This window comes from Pteropus alecto, unplaced genomic scaffold (assembly GCF_000325575.1).
Source record: "Pteropus alecto unplaced genomic scaffold, ASM32557v1 scaffold139, whole genome shotgun sequence".
NCBI classification, from domain to species: Eukaryota; Metazoa; Chordata; class Mammalia; order Chiroptera; family Pteropodidae; genus Pteropus; species Pteropus alecto.
This window is the reverse complement of record NW_006443567.1, coordinates 72,679-95,884: the sequence shown is the minus strand read 5'-3', so window position 1 is coordinate 95,884 and position 23,206 is coordinate 72,679.

Below are 23,206 nucleotides of genomic sequence, written 5' to 3'. Positions count from 1 at the left end.
TCCTTCTTGGCCTATCTAAAACATTCTTTCATTCATTCGATCCATTCAATCATCAATTTAACAAGTATAATTTGATCAGCTTTTTTTTTGTAACAAATAAAAGTCTGAACTTTTTGCATACAATGAGAAAAAAGACAAGTGCTATCTTAACGGAGCTTAGGCACTAGTAGAGATTCAGACAAGTTAGCAGTAAAATTATCATAAAGTGTGATTTGTGTCAGATGGGAAAATGGTCTGGGTGTTATGAGAATAAAGAGGAACATCTACCTCAGAGTGAGAAGTTGAGACAGGGTGGTTCAACCAAGGAGAGAATTAAGTGTTCTAGGCAAAGGAAACAGTGTGTGCATGGGTTTTGAGTTCACAGAAAAAAAGACATGCCTGAGAGATATTTGAGAGATATTTGACTGATAAGTCAATCAATTAATTAATGATAACCTTTGTCTAGAACAGTGATTATCGATTGAGATTGATTTTTGCCCCCAGGGGACATTTGGCAATGTCTGAAAATATTTTCAGTTATCACAACTGAGTGGGAGGTGCTACAGGCATCTAATGAGTAGTGGCTAAGGGATGCTGTTAAACACCCTACAATGCGCAAGACTGCCCTCTGTAACAAAGAATTATCTGACTCAAAATACCAATAGTACCAAGGCTGATACACCCTGGATTAGATCCTATCATGCCCCAGTAGTCACTTCTTATAAGTGTAAGTAATTATGTTATTAATACTAAAATAATTTCTTTAATGGCTATGTCCTCTTCTGGAGGTGTTCCTGCTGTTTTATTTAGGGGCTTAGACTTTTTCATGAAGAGAATGGGCAATGACATGATCAGACTTGCATTTTAGAATATTAACTCATTGCAGTGTTAAAATGGTTTGAAGGAAGAAAGATTGAATTCAAGAATTACCAGCCTGCCCTAACCCAACAAGAGATTATAGAGGTGAAGATTAAAACAGAGGCGGTAAAGTTGAATAGAAATGGATATTATTTTAGACATATTTAAAAGGGTTAGGATGATGTAAAAGAAGAAGTTGAAAATGATCCTAGATTTCTACTTTGAAAAATTAAGTAGATTGACAAGAGGGAAAATGGAAGAAGAGCAGATTTGAAGGTAAAAATGATTTCTGTGCTAAATATTTTGAGATTAGGGTGTCTGAAAAACATCTGAGTAGAGATACCTGGTATTCTGTTGCATATGTTGCTCTGAAGTTTATAAGCTGATCTAGGCTGGAAGTACAACTTTGTAATTCATGAGAACATTGGTAATTTGAGCACTGCGAGTGTTTAGGACCACCCAGGCAGTGGGATGTACATTGTGACAAGAAGAGAGCATGCAAGAGAATCCTAGAACATACTGACATGTAAGTATTAAAGCAGAAGCAGAGGAGACCAAAGAAGAGTTTGGAGCAATCTGCAATGTGCGAGGAAAATCAGGAGAGTGTGTAGTCACAGAATGCAAGAAAAGAAAGATTTCCAAAAATAAAAGAGCAGTCAGCTGTGTAAGGTGAAGACTGAGGAATGGGTTTTGAATTTGGCATTTACTGGAGAAACATTTTGAACATTGCTCGAAACAACAGTCAAGAACATTTTCAGACAAATGCAGAACTAGAGACAAGTGGCTAAGATGTAAATAGGAAGAGAGGAAGTTCAAAAAGGTGCAAGTTTCACTGGAAAGGTGACGATCAGGGTACGGCTAAGGTTGGAAGGCATGTGACATGAAAAGAGGATTTTTTTTTTAAAGACGAGAGATATTTGAATATGTAGAAATGCTAATAAAAGAAGTCAGGAATCAATGGAGCTGGAGCATTCATTGGCAGCAAATGTAAGTGGGTCTCTTCAGACCAAGACTGGCAGCTGTGAGGTGCAGACTAAATGAGAGGGCATCCGCAGCAGCCATTTCAAATAACCTCCACTTTCCTCCAACCTCTTGCTTTATTACCTGCCTTTTTGCTCTAAACAGATGGTGTTCTTACTGCTTCACAGCGAAAAAAAAAAAAAAGGCTTCCTTAAGTATAACACCTGAGCCAGAAACCAGAAAGGAAAAGATCTGCCTACAAAATAATTCCAAACACTTGTGTAGAGGAGGTTACAGGGAGGTTTAGCATCATGCGTCTGCCACTTACCAACTACCTGAGCTTGGACAAAGTGCATAACTTTATGTTTGTCATCTATAAAACTGTATATAATAGTAATGCCTAGTTATCCCTGGTGTTTTTGTAAGTTTTAAATTAGATAATAAAGGAGTTTTGCACCATGTCTAGGACAACAGTAAGCATGCAATCAATGTTAGACAAGAAAAAGATAAACATAATGTAGCAAAATAGGCAAAGGCTATAAGAGAAACTACAATGACAAATGCATTTAGGAAAATTTGTTTCACCTAATTGGTAACCAAAGAAATGCTTATGAAAATATCCATGAGAGGTTTTTTTTTTCATATGAGATTGAGAGAGTTTCAAAACTAATGCTTAGAGTTGGCAAGTATATAGGAAAATCAATGCATTCACTTTTCATTGGAGCAAAGAAAAGATGATATAACATATCTGAATTGGTATAACATATTGGCAGGACAATCTAATATGATTATAAAGCCTTTAATTGAGGACCTTTCATCCATAAATTTCACTTCTAGTAATTTATCCTATGGAAGGAGTCATCTTCTAACCAGATAATTGGACACAGATGTATAAAAAATGTTATTTATTATAATATTGTTTATGATAGAAGAAAAAACACAAACAAGCTAATGTCCTTCAATGGAGCATTGTTTAAATAAACCATGGTATATCCCTTCTATGGAATACTATAGAGCCATTATAAATGATGATGCAAAGCATATATGGAAATGTGTTTATGATATATTAAAATGTAAAAAAAAACAAGTTATTAAGGTACATGTGTATATCATATGAGACAAATTTCTCTAAAAGTAAAAGCATACTTGCAAGTGTTCATATACTTTGTAAAAAGTCTGCAAAGACCTAAACATTAATAGAAAATGGCTCTAGGTGATAAAATTACAAATTATCTTTATTATATTTATTTTTGTGACTTTTCTGAATCTTCATCACTGAGAATATGTTAATTATGTAATTGTAAAATAAGGTATTTTTAAAAGTGAACTATAGTCTTACTTATCTGATTATTTCATCTACACAGTGACAAAAACAGTTTTTGTTTTTAATGGAAGCGATGCATTTATTTTTTGTTCTACTTATGGACTCAATGGATTGGAGCAGTTTAGAATGCCAGAGGCACCTTGTTTTTAGAATTTAACTGTCTCTACATTTTAATACCAATTAAAACTAGTTTTATAATATTCTCTTTTTCTCTTTGTCCCTCGCACACACATATAACACACACACACACACCAACACACATCAAAAACATCCTAGATCTCTATAAAATAACACACACACACACACACACACACACACGTACACACACTATAATAGATATTCAGGGATGTCTTTGATGTATAAATAATTGATTTTGAAGGATGCTGTACGAGTGAGCAGGACAGCTTAAGAACACCTTGAGGATGCAGGCTTTGTCTCCTTGGGCGGAACTAGGCCACTTTTATGTGGAAATCTACTCAGTGGATACCTATTTACTCTTGAGACCTGATTCTAATACACTGTGTGACCTAGGGTAAGCTCTAACCTTTGTTGGGGGTTCAGTTTTCTTATATGTTACATGAGAATGGGAAACTGGATGATCTCTGAGGTTTCTTACATAACTAATACTCCCAATTCTTTGAAAAACTAATTTGCACTAAAATATAAATGTGTAATAGTCTACAGTGTCAAACTTAAAGAAACAGGGATTTGCAAAGTTTCAAAGGAGCTACAATTTCTTTAGTAATCCTGACTGAAGGGCTTGGAGAAGCCAGAGCCATATTTTAATCTAACAAATATCTATGGCCCCTGATGTGCCAGTGGCTTTGTTATGATTTACACTACTTGACTTGCATTATCCCCTTTTCAAAATTAAAGATAATTGTTTCTTGAAGGTCAAACGTTGAAGCTTTTTGACATAAGTATTTAAATATTTGTACCAGTTCTCAATACTTCAGTCCCCCTCTGTGTATGCATGTGTGTGTGGGGATGTGTGATGGACATGTAGCATATGCTGTCTAAAGCAGGTACTTGGGAATTCAGATACAAACAGACCTGGTTCAGTAATGTATCTGTTTTGGTGGGATTTTTTTTCCTTTTATGGAGTGTAAAAGTGCCTTACTTTACAAAAATTGTGATATGAAAATCTAAGCATACAGAGCCTGCCAACTAGCAAATGATTATAACCGTGGTAGCTTTATTTCCAATTTCTAAAAACATATAATCAAGTTACTTGATCGTGTCAAGATTACTCCATGTTCACAGCACTGCGGACACTCAGAGGTGAAGATCTCCTCTCACACATATAATATGTGCCTTCCTTTCTCCCCAGATATTTAGAGAAGTTTGTGTGAGTGCGCATGTGTGTGTGTCTGTATATGGAGGATGTTTTGCTGTTGTTTCTTATTTTGTTTTCTGATGTGATTTTGCCTGCACAGAAACCAAAAGAAGAAACTTTAAAACACTTTATCAGCTATAAATTAGTTACAACTGATGTTCCAAAACATCAGCACCCTGTTGGCCTTCTACTTCTCTGACTCACCTAAAACGCCTGGTGACTCTCTATAATGACAGTGTCCACCCAAAACAGAGAAGCATCGTGACTGATATCACTGGAATGGGATGCATTTCATTGTTCTTCCTCACTTGGAGAGTAGACTTCTCACTAGTACAAATCACAGAGCCCTAAGGCAGGTTCTTTGTGCAAGTCATTTTGCAAAGAGAACTAGAATCGGATAAGGAAAGCCACTATTTTTCTACCTCAAATTCACAAAAGTAAGTATGTTAGCTTTGTCCTTCAGCTAGGGACTAAAATTCTCCTGATGCCCCATAGATATGAAGAGGAATTAATCAATTAGCTATTATCCTCTCACAAAATCTGAATCACCAGATAACCTTTCTGACTAATCAGGCCCAATATCTGCCTCAAGCTCAATTATTATTATTTTTTTTTAGAAAATGTTAGTTGAAACATAATAATTATTCAACAGATAAAACTCATTCCAATTTAATTAAGTAAAATATGAAAAAGCTATATATGAGTGATTATACTACTTTAATTCATTATTATTTTAAGAAATGTTTATTTCATTGGTATTATCAATATGTTAAGTTGAATTTCAATTAAAAAACTAAAATATCATTTGGTAAGCAATTAAAATATATTTAATTAACCTAATAAAATATTTTGCATAATATTAAAAATTCAAATATCTTTCTAAAGTTTACATAGTAAAAGAATTGTTTCTGAAATATCCAATTACAAGGGAAAGAAACAATAGACTAGACATACACATAGCAACATGGATAGATCTTTAAAATACTGCTAAGTGAAATAGTAAGAACGAATGGCATGTAACAACAAGTACATGAATTTAAAATATATGCCCACACACTGCAATATGCATTTTATTGACACTTAAGCAAAGGAAAGGATATGCATAAAATTCATTAGAATAACTGTGAGCAAAAGGGGAATGGGAATGGGGTGTGGAGATAAATGAGAGTAAATGAACAAATAAATATCAGAGAGTCCTGAACAATCAACTCAAGGAACATGATCAATTCAACTATCTATACTTGATGTTGCAAGCCTTCCACTACCACCCACAAAAAGGTTTTTGGAGACAGTACTGACTAGCATTATTTAGACATGCTGAAAGATGAAGGTCATAATAAAAACAAGACTGGCTTTAACTTGGTTTTACTCTTGTATTAAAAATTATCTGTAGACAATGCTCCTAATTGTTGCCTGTGCCCTCCCACTGCCCCACACTTGATAGACCTGTGCTCTACCCCAAGTTTCTTCGCAAGAAATTATTCTAATTAGTGTTAGAATTGTGGCCTAGGAATATCATAACTTTAGTGTTTAGGGATGCTATTGGTGACTTTCAGTAGGATGAAATTTTGGTCCTGCTGAGGGTCTTTCATTTCTTACATCATAGAGTGACATGGAACAAACACCACTATGAGGTATGTAGCCTGAAGGTGATATCTTTGCCTTTTTGGGGAGTGCTCCATTGTCACCCCACACACATCTCAATTCATCTGAAGCCCCCACCACCACACACACATGCAGAATCTCCAAGTCCTTTCCTTCCTGCCTATGGGATAAACTGTTAAGGAGGAAATTTGTCTTCAGTTCTCACTCCTCACCTCATCTTTATTTCCCAGTCTTACTAACTGTGGACTTTCAGGTCTACCCCCAGCCTTGCAGAAACACTGTGTCCTTCCCTTCTCACAGACTTGCTTCTTCCCTTCCTTGCCTCCTTTCACACAGAGAACTCTTAGAGACATACATATCTCTTTTTTCACATCTTGTTGATTTTATTTTAACTATCACCATCTGTGTATCCTGTTGGTACTAACATTTGGTCTCTACATGGTGGGCCATTTCTCCACAGGCTCTGCTGGAGACTGCAGATAGTTGTAGGTCTCCAGGCTTCTTTATACACAGAGCACTATTTGGGTCGCTGGAGTTCTCCTGTGTCTCTGGGTTCTGCTCTGCCCAAAGCTGTGCTCTCTTATTTTGATTTATTGTCTTCATCAGCTGCTGGAAACAGACAAATACTGTTGGTCTTGTTTCTCTCTTGCACTTTCTTGAATAGGTGATAGATGTTTCAGAGTATCTTTTGGCTATGCACGTTTGCAGGGGCATCTCTATGTGTTTGGCTATCTTCCATACCTGTGCTATAGGGTGAGCACAGAAGGGCATTAGTTCGAGGGAAGAGAATGGAGACTGGATGGGAAGGAACTTCATAAGAAGGGGTGCAGGCTGAGAAAGGGTTTTGTGCCAGGCAAGGACAGGGTAGGGGTCTTGGGTGGGGCATGGATGAGGAAGAGGAAAAGGAGCATGGGTAAGGTTGTCTGAACTGGACACTGCCTCTGCACTGATATTGACAAGGTGTCATCCTCTCCTTCCTTTCTTGAGTGCTTGAGCTTGGTTCCACACTTGTGGCTAGTTGCTCTATGCTTGTGGATGGTTGTTATACAACCTACTCACAAAGCTCATTAAATTATTAACTGAGATAATGCATGCAAACCATAGCAAGTGCTCAATAAATGTTAGTGTCTACACCATCTTTTTTAATGCTGCATATAATCACATTGTAGATGTGTATCACAGTGTCTTTAACCCACCCTGATTATTACCTTTAAATATTTTATTATTAAATAAAATACTACAATCATCATCCCTGTACATTATTTTTTACACACATGCTCAATTATCCCCTTGAGATAAATATCTGCAAGTGAAATGTTTAATTCAAAGAGTATGCACATTTTAAAAGTTTTTAAATACATGTTGCCAAGTTTACTTCTGGAAAGTTTTGCATTAATTTGCATTCCCAGCAGCTCTGCATAAGTGTTGCCTTTTTTTCCCCATATCCTAGCTGGCACTGAGTATTCCTTTTCTTCTTTGCTTTACTCCTTCTTATGATAGGTGAAAAAAGAATGTATCTTCCTTGTTTAAATCTTTCACAAAGTCTTTTAAACTTTTAAGGGAAGACTGAAGGTGTGCTTACAAAAATGCAGATGCTATTGGGAAGTTACGAAGATCACTTTATAAAAAGGTAGAGACGCTGGCACCATTGACCATCTACCTCAAATCTCTTCATCATTTTTCTTCCTTATTGGTAGAAACTTACTTTGATTCAGCTAGTCGCATCTACTATGTGGCCATATGACCAAAGAGTAATCAAACATGTGAAATAGATTAGGATGACTCAAAAGGAAATACAAAGGTTTTTAAGACTCTGCTTCACTCAGTTTGCTAAAGGTTCCCACAACTCAATTTCACTCTCCACATAAACATTCTAGAGAGACAAGTGAGTCAACATAATCTTGAGAAAATTCATGACCTACTCCCAATTAAGAGTGGTTGAAGGGGAGAAGTCATAAGCAAACCTAGCCAAAGATGTAGACAGTTCCAATACTTAAAAAGCTCAACCGTGAACCTCTCCCCCTCTAACCTCAGTTCAGAAAAACTGCTAGAATTTGCTATAATTTTCAATAGCCTACTGGGAGGGGAGGTGAAGAGGAAAAGCAAAAAGGGATTATAAAAACTCAGAACTAACTATCACTAGCAATAAACATAAATTTAGTCAAACAGAAGACTAAGAAGAAAATACATAAGACCTGAAGGAGTGGGAGATGGGAGAAATGACACCTGAAAACACATAATACCTTCTTCCAATGCAAAGAGTCCTTAACGCAAGGCCATCTTCTTCTTAGCCTTTTACTCTTCTTCTTGAGATGGTAGAAATATTCCTTAAGAGAATAATGGAAAAGGGGAAAATAAATCTGGCCGACTCCCTCTTACACAAGCTAAGACTTAATGCTCCACAATGAACAGGGTAAGCTATCTGACATGCTAAGTTATCTCTCGCTAGAAAAGTGCAGGAAAATTTACAGGATATTTAACAAGTTCTAAGAAGATGGCAACCAATTCTGCTTATAGACCCGAATGGTGCCTTCATTTCACCGCACTCACTCCTGCTGTCTATTAAAAACTCAGCTCTCAAATTGTGCCTCTCTAGGGAGGAAGACAGTTTCCCAACAAGGTGGAATGGGAGTCAAGAAAAATCCATTTAAATTATATCAATAGAAATAAATGGACTGGTTAGAGCTGTTCATTTTTAGTATAATTAAGATTTTAAAAAGTATTAAGGTATACATGTGAAGATTTTATGAAGAGGTTGGAGGAAGATGAAAAAATAGCAAGCAAAGCAGGTAAAGATTTTGTTCAAAAGGAAATAAAAAGAACAATCTATCCAGAAAATGGTTATCACTATATTGATTAAGTAGGATGAAACTTAATAAGAGCTCAAAATGAGATGATAAAACACAGAATAAAACTTAAAAGGTATGGTATAAGGCCAAGGAAACAACTGAGGACTAAAACATTATTATTGAATTATTATATAGTGTAGAAATAGCAAGTAGCGAAGCAGTCATAGATTAAAACCAAACATAACCTTTGTCCTTAAAGCAGAATTCCCAACAACTAGAAATGGAAATGTAATCAAAGACATTATTTTAAAAAATCAGAATCTGCAGATAAAAATGTCACCCTACACTTAAAAAAATGGATACAAAAGGATCAACATTTAGTTATTCTAGTTGTGTTATTTAACTTCAAGGACTAAAAGATAATTCTTTAGTCATCCAGGCAAAAAAAGTAAGGGAAGGAGGATCAGACAGGCCTCAAAGTTCTCCACAGCAACATTCATCTGACAAAAGAGTAATGTCAACAAAATGTTAGATTAAAAAAGCCTAACCACGAAATATTTATTTAACTGTGGCAAAGATTGTTAGTTTTCCACAAATACCTAAGCTCCTGTTCTTACATAGTAATAGAATTTTTAGTTGAGCATATGGGCTTAGAGCAAAACTATATTTTGCTGACCTTGACTCTTACAGTTGGGTGTAACTATAAAACTAAGAATAAACATTGGCCAATGGGATGTGAGCAAAATGTTATGTTTTATTCTTGATTACGTACTTTAAGGCATGGAACATGCCCTCTCTCTTTACTTTTTTCCTCTCTCACTCTCTAAAATGTGGTCATGATAGTAGGATTCATTTTGGGTTGAATTGTGCCTCTCCACAAAGATAGGCTCTTATAAGAAAGCATAGGAATAAATCATCATGACCTTGGATTTGCCAAAGGATTCTTAGAAATGACACAAAAATCATGAGGAATAAAAGAAAAAAATAGATAAATTAGATGCCATCAAACTGAAAAAAAACTTTTGTGCAAAAAAACGTCAGAAAAGAAAAACTACAGCCTACAAAATGAGAATATGTTTCCAAATTGTATATCTGATAAGCTTCTAGTATCCATAATATATACAAAGAACTCTCATAGCTCAACAGCAAAAGGACAACCAACCAATTTTTTTTAAATTGGCAAAGGATCTACATAGACAGTTATCAATTGACATACAAATTGCAAGAGAGATATGTTAAAAGATCCTCAGCATCATTAGTTATTAGGAAAATATACATCAAAACAACAATAACAATAAGATACTACTTTACACTCACTAGAATAGTTAAAGTGAAAAATTCTGGCCACGCCAGGTATTGGCAAGGAAGTGGTACATCTGGAATGCTCATGCGCTGTTGGTGGGATGTAAAATGGTAACTGCTTTGGAGAAAACAGTTTGACAGTTCCTCAAAAAGTAAAACAGAATATACCATATGATCCTGAAAACCACTCAAAAGAATTAAAAACAAGAACTCAAACAAGTACACTTACACGCTTGTTCATGGCAGCACTATTCATAACAGCTAAGAGGTAGAAATAGCCCAAACGTCCATCAACAGATGAATAAACAAAATATGGTGTACCCATACAATGAATATTATTCAGCTAGAAAAAGAAAGTATTGACACATGCCATAATGTGGATAACCCTTGAAAACATTGTTCAGTTAAAGAAGCCCAATGCAGATCACATGTCATATGATTCCATTTATATGAAATATCTAGAACAGATAAATCGGTAGAGACAAAAATGCAGATTGGTGGGTGCTGGGGGCTAAAGGGAGGGGGAATTGAGAGAAAGTGCTTAATGGGTAAGGGGTTTTTGGAGTGATGTGACTGTTTTTGAACTGCATAGAGGTGGTGGTCGCACATCATCAATGCATTAAATATCACCAAATTGTTCACTTAAAATGGTTAATTTCATGTTATCTGAAATTCACATCAGTAAAATAAATTTTAATTTTAAAAAAGAAATGTTTAACCCATTTCCCATTTAGAAAAAAAAGTGCAGCTCGCTGCCAGCATTAATTTAATTTTACATAAACACGCTCTTTGAGGCTGAAGCAAATCTGATTGGTTTTCAATGTGAAAATAAAATATGAAAACTGTTCTTGGAGTTGTTTCTATACAGAACTTATCTCTAATCCTAATGTAACAGAAATATATGCATAAATCAGATTCATTAAATGAATCTTTGGCTAACAAGTGTTCGAGAACGATGTTAATATATATTACACATAGGAATACTACATTTTCTAGGATTTGACATTTTCAGTATATTTTATAAATGGAAATACCACTACTAAAACCAGAATGCTATAAATAGAAAGATGTCATTTGTTTCTAAAGACTATCAAGATACTAAAGCAATGCGAAAATAATAATAAAAGAGAAAAGTTTCGTGGCAAACTTTGGAGATAAGATTAAGGCTATAATCCGCGAGTTATCTCAGGGTAAATGCTGCAGGCACAAGCGCTACCAGGAGTATTCTTGGGGCAAACAGGAAATGGGTTAAGTTCTAACCCCTGGTACCTGTAAATGTGAACTTATTTAGAAATAGGATCTTTACACATGTAATCGAGTTAAAATAAGGTCATGTTGGATTTGGCAAGACCTAATCCAATGACTGGTGTCCTTATAAAAAGAAAGAAATTTAGATGCAGACACAAGAAGGCAGCTTTGTTATAAGTGAAGAAAAGATTGGAATGAATGGAGCTGCAAGCCAAGGAATGCCAAGGATTGCTGATAACTACCAGAAGCTAAGAGAGAGGAAAGAATTCTTCCCTAGATCCTTAAGAGGGAACATGGCACTGCAGACACCTAGATTTCAGACTTCTAGCCTCTGGGAATGTGAGAGGGTAGATTTCTGTTGTTTAAGCCACCAAGTTTGTGGTAATTTATTATGGCGGCCCTAGAAGATGAATATAGATCTGGATCAGCCATCATAGACCATAAGAAATAAGCCTCCGGTTGAGAATGGCAGAATACTAAGCTATAAGGGTCTGGGACATAAGCATTTACTATGCAAATAAAGTGTATCTGTGTTGAAAGAATATGGCTTAAGACATTATCAGAAACAAACCATTGTAAGAAATACAGAAAAGATGTGTGATGGAAAACTTAGTGAACTGAAGAAAGAGACTGCAATTTAAACTTTTTTAATGCAACTAAAATAAATAATGCCACTGTGAAATGCTGTTAAGTGAAAAAATAAAATCACAGGCATCAAAACGTACAGATGGCAAGTTTACAAAGAGTGCCTATCAAGCATAGCGGAAATTATGTGTCTTGAACAAAAATAAGCTGTTGCAAATTTCGGTTTCACCAGTAATGCTGCTGCTCAGCATGTTAAATACATGACTGAGAACTAACAAGAAAGGTATGTGAAATGTTAAATTATTTGTAATGTCTTTTATTTCCAGTTATAAATGTAGATATGAAGGCTAAAGTTTAAAAAAAAAATCTAATTTTGAACTTTATGAAAATGAGTTCATACTGTTTAGTTTAATATTTTCAAATCATATTGATAGTATGAATCAATGGATACATATAAAAGTTGTTGAAGTACATTATAATAATATCCTGGAAATAAAAAAGAATACAAGAATTCTAAAAACAACTGAGGACTAGTAACTGTAGATATAAAAAATATGCAAATTCTATCCACATTTGGAAGAACTTAGATTTGTAAATGGATGAGCTCAGTGACATCAAGCTGCCACGTATCTGTGTATCTACTGAGGCAGTTTACCCAGGCCCTTGGACTACCTTCAATGTTCCCTAAAATTGCCTTCTTTCCAAGTGCTAGCTTTACATAACTTCAATGCAATTTCTGTTAGAGCAATAGTTCTTTACCTGGTGCCTATGAAATTAGAACAATCCAATGTTTATTTTAACTAAACTCTAACTGAAATTCAGCCTTTCCTTTCATTACGAATGGAGGCCAACAATATTAGGAATAGCTGTGACTTTGTCACCACCAGAAATCACAGATATTTAAGATCACATTACAGTTGTTAAAGATGGCTTTAATGTTGTTCTCGTTTAGACCAGCTGCTGGGTCTTGTTATGTAATTCATTGGAAAAAATCATGTACTACTCTATCAGACATTTTTCTCTGCTTAGATATTTCAGGGCTGGTGACCCCATAGATTCCTCAGTAACTATTTCACTTGCCATGAAGGTAAATAAAATTCTCTTCATATCCAAATAGCATTTTTCTATCCGTCTCATAAAATTTTCGGTTACCTTGAATATAGCAGATCAGTATCAATAATATGATTATCATTATATAAGGAACAGTACAGAATAAAATAACCTCTCCAGTGAAAAATAATATTGCTTGAACAAATTTCCTTCACAGCTATCTAATCTATAAAACTGTCTTGCAGGCTTGCTGTGATAATTAAATGGTAATAACATACACCAAGGATGCTCTTTGGCATATAGTACAACTATGGTAGCTCTTATTATTAAGAGTATTATTATGGATGTATTACAAATTAACTATAATTCATGACTCCTTAGATTTGTATAACCACATTCCTTTAAATCTGCCAATCCAAAGTGAATGTCTAACACATGAAAGGCCACATCTCTAATATTTCAACTGAGTTCATAATTAAACTGCCAACATTTTAGAAGCAAAAGTACCAAAGTTTTATAAGGACAATACTGGAAGAGAGACATTTTGGTTTGTAATAAGTAAAATTCTGGCCCTCTAAAAATCAAAATTTGAATTGCTCTCCAGCTGAAGAAAATCCCAGTCTTGTGTTGGGAAGAAAAAAATGTTACAAAACTTTCAAGTACATTTTCAGGATTCCCATGGTTTTATATGATTTTGTTGGGTAAGAAACTTTGAAGTAAAACTGGAAAACTAAGATTTTGGTGATGCCAATTGTGAAAAATAATTTCTAGCTTCTAAAAGCAATATTGGAAAGGAGTTTATTTAAACTTTACAAGACCCAGGTCCCTGTCAACAGGGATCCAACATATTCATCTTTGTATTCTCAGCATCTGGAGTGAAATATGGCACAGAGTAGTTACTTAATAAATGTGCATTGAACAAATACTGTTGATTGCTAGAATAGAGAGAAAATTGTTTTGAATTCCCACAAGAAAATCATCTTTAAAACACAGCTACAGGAAGATGGGTAGTTAGAGAAAAAATCCAGACATGCAGAGAGCTCACCAAAAGAAATTGTATTTTAGTTCAGATATATCATATTTGCAATCTATTTCTACATCAGTCAGGGAATAAACAGGCAGGAAACTTAAGAGGCGACGCTGAAGCACTAGTATATGGGAAGTAAAGGGATACAGAGGAGTGAGAAAGAAAACTCGTAACTTTGAGTTCTTTCTTTATAAGAGGCACTATACTTGGATGCCGTCTTGTGGACTCTTAAAACAACTCACCTTCCCTGAGCTGGTGACAGAAAAAAAATGAAATAAAGAGAAAGACAGACAGACAGACAGACAGAGATGGAGGGAGAGAGGAAGGAAGGGAAGGAAAGAGGAGGCAGGTGAGAGAGAGAGGAGGGGAAGGAGAGGGAGAGGGAGAGAATGGGTAAGAGAAGGAAAGGAGGGAAGAAAGGAAATGGAAGGAAAGGAAGGCATGGAATAAAACCTGGAAATGGAAAAATGACACATTTCATATATTCTTTAATCTCGGCACTAAAACCATGAAGAAATAGTAAAAGGGGGCTCAAGTGGGCACAGAAGCTCTGCAGTCTCTCCCATTTTCTGCCATCTCATAGTCCTTGATGCCCCTACACTTCCTATAGCCAAAAAGTAAACGTCCCCACTCTAGTTATAAATTGATGCAAATATTTATTTTTAAGTCTACCACTCCTCCCATTTCAATAGTCACAGGACTGTCTGAATTTTTTTTTAATTTTTAATAGGCTTAAGTTTTAGAGCAGTTTTATGCTCACAGCAACATTAAGAAGGTACAGATATTTCCCATATGTCCCCTGCCCCCACACATGCATGACCTCCCCCACTATCAACATTCCCCACCAGAGTAGTATATTTATTACAGTTGATGAATCCATTGACACATCATAATTGCCCCAAGTCCAGTTTACATTAGGGTTCACTCTTAGTGTTGCACATTCTATTGGGTTTGGACAAATATACAAAGGCATGTATCCTTTATACCATTATAGTATCATACAGAGTAGTTTCATTGCCCTAGAAGTTCTCAGTATTCTGCCTATTCATACTTCTCTCCCTCCCCATTAACCCCAGGCAACCACTAAATATTTTATTGTGTACGTAGTTTTGCTTTTTTCAGAGTCATATAGTTGGAATCATACGGTATGAAGCCTTTTCAGTTTGGCTTCTTTCACTTAGTAGTATGCATGTAAAGTTTGTCCATGGTTTTTCATGGCTCAATAGTTCATTTTTTTTTTTAGCACTGAATGCTATTCCATTGTCTGAATGGACCACTGTTTATTTATACATTCACCTACTGAACGACATCTTCGTTGCTTCAAAATTTTAGCAATTATGAGTAAAACTGCTATTAACATCCATGTACAGGTTTTTCCTGTAGACATTAAGTTCTCAATTCTTTGAGTAGATACAATGGGTACATGATTGCTGGATTGTATGGTGAGAGTATGTTTTGTTTTATAAGAACCCAACAATATGTCTTCCAAAGTAGCTGTACAATTTTGTGTTTCCACCAGCAACGAATGAGAGTTCATGTTGTTCCACATTCTCTCCAGCATTCAGCGCTTGATATTTTCAGTGTTCTGGGTTTTTGCAATTTTAATAGATATGTAGTGGTATTTCATCATTGTTGTTTTTAATTTCTTATTTTTCAATTAGAGTTGACATTCAATATTATTTTATATTAGTTTCAGGTATACATAGTGGTTAGACATTTATAGAATTTAGGAAGTGATTGTTGTTTTAATTTGCATTTCCTGATGACATGTGATGTAGAGCATCTTTTCATATGCATATTTGCCATCTGGGTATCTTATTTGTGAGACGTCTGTTAAGGTCTTTGGCCCATTTAATTGGATTGTTCATTTTCTTATTGTTGAGTTTTAAGAGTTCTTTGTATATTTTGGATAACAGTCTTTTTAGAAGATAAGCCCTTTGCAAGCCCTCCCAGTCTGTGGTTTGTCTTCTCATTCTCTTGATAGTGTGTTCTACAGGGGAGAAATTTTAATTTTTATATAGTCTAGCTTATCTATTATTTTTTCATGGATCATGGCCTTGCTGTTATATCTAAAAAGTTATTGCCAAACCCAAAGCCATCTAGACTTTCTCTTATGTGATCTATTTGAAGTTTTATAGTTTTTGAGTTTTATATTTAGATCTGTGATCCATTGTGAGTTAATTTTCACAAAGGTTTGAGCTTTATGTATAATTTTTTTGTATATGAATGTTTAGTTGTTACAGTACCATTCGTTGAATGGACTATCTTTGCTCCATTGTATTGCCTTTAATCCTTTGTCAAAGATTAGTTGACTATATTTATATGGGTCTACTTCTGGCCTCCTTATTCTGTTCCATTCATCTGCTTGTCTATTCTTTCACCAACACCATAATGTCTTGATTACTGTAGCTTTATAGTAAGTCTTGCAGTTGGATGTTATTAATTTTCTGACTTTGTTCTTCTTCTTCAATATTATATTGGCTATCCCGGACTTTTGCTTTTCCATGTAGACTTTAGGGTCAGTTTGTCAATAGCCACAATATAACTTGCTGAGATTTTGATTGGGATTGCAATGACTCTATAGATCAAGCTGGGAAGAACTGACATCTTGACAATATTGAGTCTTCTTATCCATGGATATAGAATATCTTTCCATTTATTTAGTTCTTCATATTCTTTCATCAAAGTTTTGTCACTTTTCTCATGTAGGTCTTGTACACATTTTATTAGACTTATATGTATATATTTGATGTTTGTGTGTGTACTAATGTAAATGGTAGTCAGTTTTTAATTTCCAATTTCACTTGTTCATTGCCAGTAATAGGAAGGTGATTGACTTTGGTATTATATTAACTTTGTATCCTGCAGCCTCTGAATCCCTTTTTGCTTCAACTAGCACCCCTCTATACTCCAACCCACATCAATAAAGTTTTCTGATTTCCTTACCCACAATTTTCTAGCCAACTCTTCACCTTTCATGTAATTAAAAGGATAGAATCTGCCTGCTTTGGAAAGACTTCCTTCTTGTTCTATTCCAGGTACTTTCTGTAGGACCCAGAATTTGAACCATGACATTCTCCAACTCCCTATTAGACAGCAAAATGAGAAGCTCTTTGCCTTAGCAAAGCTAATTGATTTCTCAGCTCATCTCCTATTGCTTGATGACATGTGACTTTTTCATCACTTCTCTCTAGGAAAATAGCTAGTATCCTTTTTTAATGATATTTGCCAGCCCTACCTGTGTAGCTTTTAATCTCTGGAAGACAAAGGGGGAGTTTCTCCTTCCTGATACATTTGGCTAGGAGATGGGTGTTCTTACAATGGCTCAAAATGGTGAACCACAGACTACACTTTGAGTCCCCAAGTGTGATCAAGAGCAGTGATAAAATGATAAAGAGCCTGTGGCTGCTATCATCTATACAACTCAATCTTTGTGGCTTAATTATTTGCATTCTGGTTAAACTGCTGAATTCTTGGTTAAACCGATGGCTATATTTCTGTTTCCTTGTCACGTTTCACTCCATAAATACTGCCATTACCTGGAAGCCAGAGGGGTTTCCTTAGAAGTTACTGCTATTCTGCTTCTACCTGTTGTGATAGATAATTTTGTTTCAACTGGAATGGGCCATAAGATGCCCAGATATTTGGTCAAACATTATTTCTGAGTGTGTCCGTGAGGGTGTTTTTGGATAAGATTAACATTTAAATTGGTTGACTGAATAAAGCAGATTGCCCTCTTCAATGTGGGTAGGCATCATCCAATCAGTTGAAGGCTTGCCTAGAACAAAGAGACTGATCCTCCCTTACATAAGAGAATTCCTCCTGTGTGACCGCTTTTAAACAGACATCTACTTTGTCCTGTCTTTGGACTTGAACTGAAACATGGGCTCTTCCTGGTTCTCAAGTCTGCCATTCTTCTGACTAGAACGACACTATCAGCTTTCCTAGTTCTCAGGCATTTGGACTTGGACTAAATCAACATCATTGGCTCTCTTAGGTTTCTGGCATGCCTACACTCTGAATACCTTGGGACTTGTTAGCCTCCCAAATCATGCGAAACATGGTAAATATATATTTATATTTTTATATATACATATGTAACATAATATATGTATATTAATTAATTTAATTAACCTTATTAACTTTATTACTTATATTTTCTGTAAGTTTATTTTTTTGCCTAATTGGTCCAAGTAGGCAAAAAAATAAACTTACAAAAAATAAACTTACAGAAAATATAAGTAATAAAGTTAATAAGCTTAATTTAATAGCTGCATAGCACACTATACAGCCTCTTTTCCAAACCCTCATGAATCAATTACAAAAACAGATCAATAGTAAGCTAAAAAAATCCTCACATAAATACCTAAATTCAGAAATTGTATAGGCCATAGTATCTGACCACAATGTGACAAAAAGAAATTGATAAAGGTTCAAGCAAATAAACAACAACAAAATAAAACTGACTGGATTTTAAAAATTCTATTTTGGAAATATATTATGTCAAATAGTTAATGAAAGCTACAATTATGTAATATTTAGAACTAAATTTATGAAAATATTTTACATTAAAATCAACAGGCTCTAATGTTTTTCTTATTAACTAAGAGAAACTGAATGAAAATAAGTAAGCATTTAGCTGAGGTTAGAAAAAAGGAAACTATGTTTAAGACAAGAATGAGTAAAAAATTAATAAGATAAAAAGCCAAAATTGGTGGCAAGGAAAATTAAAAAATTAATAAATAAATGCAAAAGCTATTTATTGGAAACCACAACAGTGGAACAGAATAATTTCTAGCTAGTCTAATCATTAAAGGAAAGTGGAGAAAAGCAATAATGCTTGCTCTTAAGTCTTATTTTCATGAATTATTTCAGTTGCATTGCTTCAGTTTTAATGAGTTGTGTTTTCTAAACACACACACACGTAAACACACATATGGTATCTTATGAAAAGTTTGCACCCTTGAAAAAACAAAAGTAAAACCATATATGCTTATATACTTAAATTTTAAAAATGTAAAAAAAAAGTCAAAGTATTTTCCTTTATGACATAAATGTAAAGGGCATCATCACATTCTTTGCAGAAAGCTAGCTGCTGCAGGCTATTATGAATTACTTACTCTGGTGTTCACACAGGGAGCTGCTGAGGCCTGTCCTGCTCTGTCCTGCTCTGTCCCAATGGTGAGGAGGAATAACTTATTTATCCACCAGAGAAGAAACCAAATGCCCTTGTTCGTCACCTTTTACTGACTTTAAGAAAAGACAATGCAACATCACCTATATTATACCCCAAAACAGAGTGGCCAAAGGAGGTTTAGGAACAGGGATGTTTAAATACACCATTTTAGGTTGTTCACTTTGTTATAATGTACAAGACCATATGCCTTCTCCAGACACGCAAGAAAATCTGCTAAAAAGACAAAAGCTCTGTGTGAGAATTACAGAGCTAAATTCCACATCTGGGATGTCCCAGTGCAGATCAAAGACAACACGAGGGGTGTGGTGAGGTGGTCTTGAAGCAGAACTAACTCAGCAAGAAGGGATACAAAGTCAAAGAACCATGTAAAAGGATGCCACAGAAATCTTTAGAAAATTAGGGGTCTTTTTTTCACTAGGTATTAGAATGTGCTCAAACCTATCATATGATGATTTTAAAGAGCAGGGAAAATCAACTAATCCTTGGGCTATCTATCTATCATCCATCTATTTATTTCCAGCCCAAGCTATATATCACTAATGGGAGTATATCCAAAGTGCTTCAGGGAAATTAATCTTAGTATTCCATTTACTCACCAAACTTATATTCTATAGAGAATATCCCAGCTATCTATCCTGAAAATTATTGGTAAGAGATAAAGAGAGTTTCTTAGTTCTACTACGAATTAAGTCAGGGGTGATTAAATTGTTCTCATCTATATATCACAACCCCAGCCTGCAGCTTCATTGAACTAAAAATGAGAATATGTATTTCTCTTCTGTGCCACATAGCTCATCATACTGAGGATATTTTATAACTATATTTTGGACAATGCCAAGACATTATACATTTGCCATTTCCCATTGGTTTCTCCATCAGCTTGTTGTTGTTGTTGTTGTTGTTGCTGTTGCTGTTAAGACACTTTCATGACATTCAGAATACCAAAGACTGTTTGTTTGTTTTAGGATTTTATTTAGAGATCTCATTCACAACTATCTGAATGTTTTTCAGAAGAACACTAACCTACCTTCTTACTTTCAGCTTGTATTAATCTTCCCCATTAAATTTTATTCACTCAAAAATTGACAATGTAAGGCTCTTGTAATCTCTATCTTTCATAAATTGTCACCATTATCTTAGAGCCTAGGATATCAGTATCTCTATCATGAGGCTGAAGACATTTACTAGAGGTTTAAATTCTAAATGATACTTAAATTCTAAATGTTCTTAATTACTTGACATAACTTTGATTATCCAAGAACTATGGGCTTAAAATTATTTTCTAAATTATTTTTAGATCTTAAAATTAAGAAAACTAGGCAGTCTTCTATACTTTTTAAATGTGTATGGTTCACTTCGACAATAAAATATCACATGGAGACAAGTTGTAAAAGCTGAAAAATAACAAATAATTGTTCTTTGGGCAGAGCTAGCTCAAAATTCACATTAGCATACAAGATATATTTCAGTGAATTATTTAGTAGCTTAAACATATTCAGCATTCAGTATTTCCATCACACATAGGTGGTGGTAATTTATCAAAATCTGTTGGATGATCAATTCGTAACAACCGAATAGGCTGTCTTTGTTTGCCTACTGCAGTGGTTTTAAATCACTTCACACATGGAGCAGGGAGGCCATGTAAAATACAGTTCAAATAACCTTTTCCTTCCACACAAGTATGAATTACCTATATTTACCAGTTCAAGGGTAGTGGGTAAGGAAAGTGGTTTACTATTTGGATGGGCTACTCAAAATAACCCAATCCTCCTACCCAGCACTCTTAGCTGTTTTAACACCTTTTGATATGAGATGCTACCAAAATAAAAGAGTGAGAAGAAACTAATATTAAATTTGGTGAAAAATGAGGGGTAATCAGAGTTAATGCATTATGTCAAGTCGACATCACAATATTTGTGCTATTTACATTCCCAACAGATTATGACATGAGCACAATGCCCTCACTCCTGGTCATTGAGTATTTATTGGAAACTCAGAAAGTGAATGAATGTGAATAGAAGAAACAAACTGCAGGATATGGTTATAAAATGTTAAATAAATAATTTTGCCTCAGAGATCCGATATTATTGAAATCGTTAATGTCACAAAGCACATACTGAAGTAAACCAAGATGAAAACCCCTATTTTTTTTTATGAATAAGATTGAAACAGCATCTTAATGGCAAGGGGAAACTTAAGAGTTCTAGTCTAAGCCTTGTGCCAACACTGTACACATACACACATACACACATTTTTCTGTATTGTTTGCTCAGTTATTGAAAAAAAATGAAAGAAAGACTCACAGAGATTAAGCGTGTTAGATGAAGAGCACATATATTTGTGTGCCTGGCTAAGTGCTTTTTCCTTTTGCTGCCTTTAGACAACCAAAGTTACATGAGGACTTTATTCAAAGCAGTACCATTTTATCTTTGTTTATTATAGATATTTAAACTCATCAGTATTTACCATAGCACAGAGTAGCCTCCCAGGGACAAAATTCAATGCATTTGCAATTTTCTAGAGAAATAATAAATATATTAATGTTAATAAAAGTAAGGAAATACAATAATAATTTTCCATGGTGATAAGAATAAAAGTAAAATTTCACTTAATCCAAAAAAAAAATACATTGAACAATTAATATCTGCCTTTATTGCAGTACATCATTTGGGAGATAGTCATTTAAATTTCACAATACTTGATCGAATGCCAACCATTGCTGGATCAAAGGGCCAGTTGTGAAATAGACAGTATTTGACTTGGCCACTCTGCTTTATTAGCTTCCAAACTATCAAAGTATGTAGCCCACACACATATATCTGAGAATATTGAAATAAATGCTATAAAAGATATTTAAACAAATTGCTATACGATGAAGATTAATTTTGATGGAGAGAGCTGCAAAGCTTCTTAAAGCAAGTATGATTGAAATCAGTATGGAAAGGATATATAGGATTTGATAAGTGGAAATGGGGAGGGTGGACAGAAAGAAGTTTAGCAAAGATCTAGGGATTGGAGAGTGAAGGACATATTCTGTAAAGTAAGAAACAATAAGAAGAATGAAGGGGAATGTAGTAAGATGTGTGTGTGTGTGTGTTTTAGAGGAGGGAAGTGTATTGTACAGATATAGGAAAGGAAAATATAAAGGTTAGTTGGATTTTTGAGAATGATAAGGGCACTATCAGAATAAACCAAGAATTATCCTAGGCCTAGGCCTAGATGGTCTCTCTAACCCCGTGTTCCTTCTTCCCTTTCCATGGTCATTACAGAATGGAAAAGGAGGAATCAAATATTCATGGTCCCCAAAACATACACCTCTCCAGCATCCCAAGTGGGTGGTAGAGTACCATAGTAGTAGCACCATAGAGAATATGGTACACCATATTCAGACGGCAATTCTCTAAGGTCTTACAGAAAAGAAGGATTGGTGATTGTTTGCAGGCAGTAATGAAAAGGTAGAAATCAAAGGATACTCTTAACAGAGAGAATGAGAAAATAGTGATGACACAAATGTATAGTAAACCAATCCTTACTACTGTGGTTCCACGTTATTAAGTAGCACCGATATCAATCTAGTTGTCCAAGCCAGAACCTAGTAGTTATCCTTGATTCTCCACTTTTCCTCTCCTCTAAGACATCTAAGTCATCAGCAAGTATTGCCCATGCTACCTTTAAAATCTCTCATTCCATCCGTTTTTCTCTATATCCGCCACCCCTCTTCTAGTGCCAATCACCATCATCTCTTAGTTGGGCTACCGCAAAAACTCTATTTTGTCATAATTCCATTCCCATGTCATCCTCTGCACCACAGAGATAATTTTCTAAAGTAAAAATCTATATAATCAAGTCACTTCCCTGTTTAAAACCTATTCATAATATTCCATTTCTTCTAACAGTGAAAGCAAAATTCCTTAAGATGGCTTTAAAAGCCCTTCTTGTTCTTTCC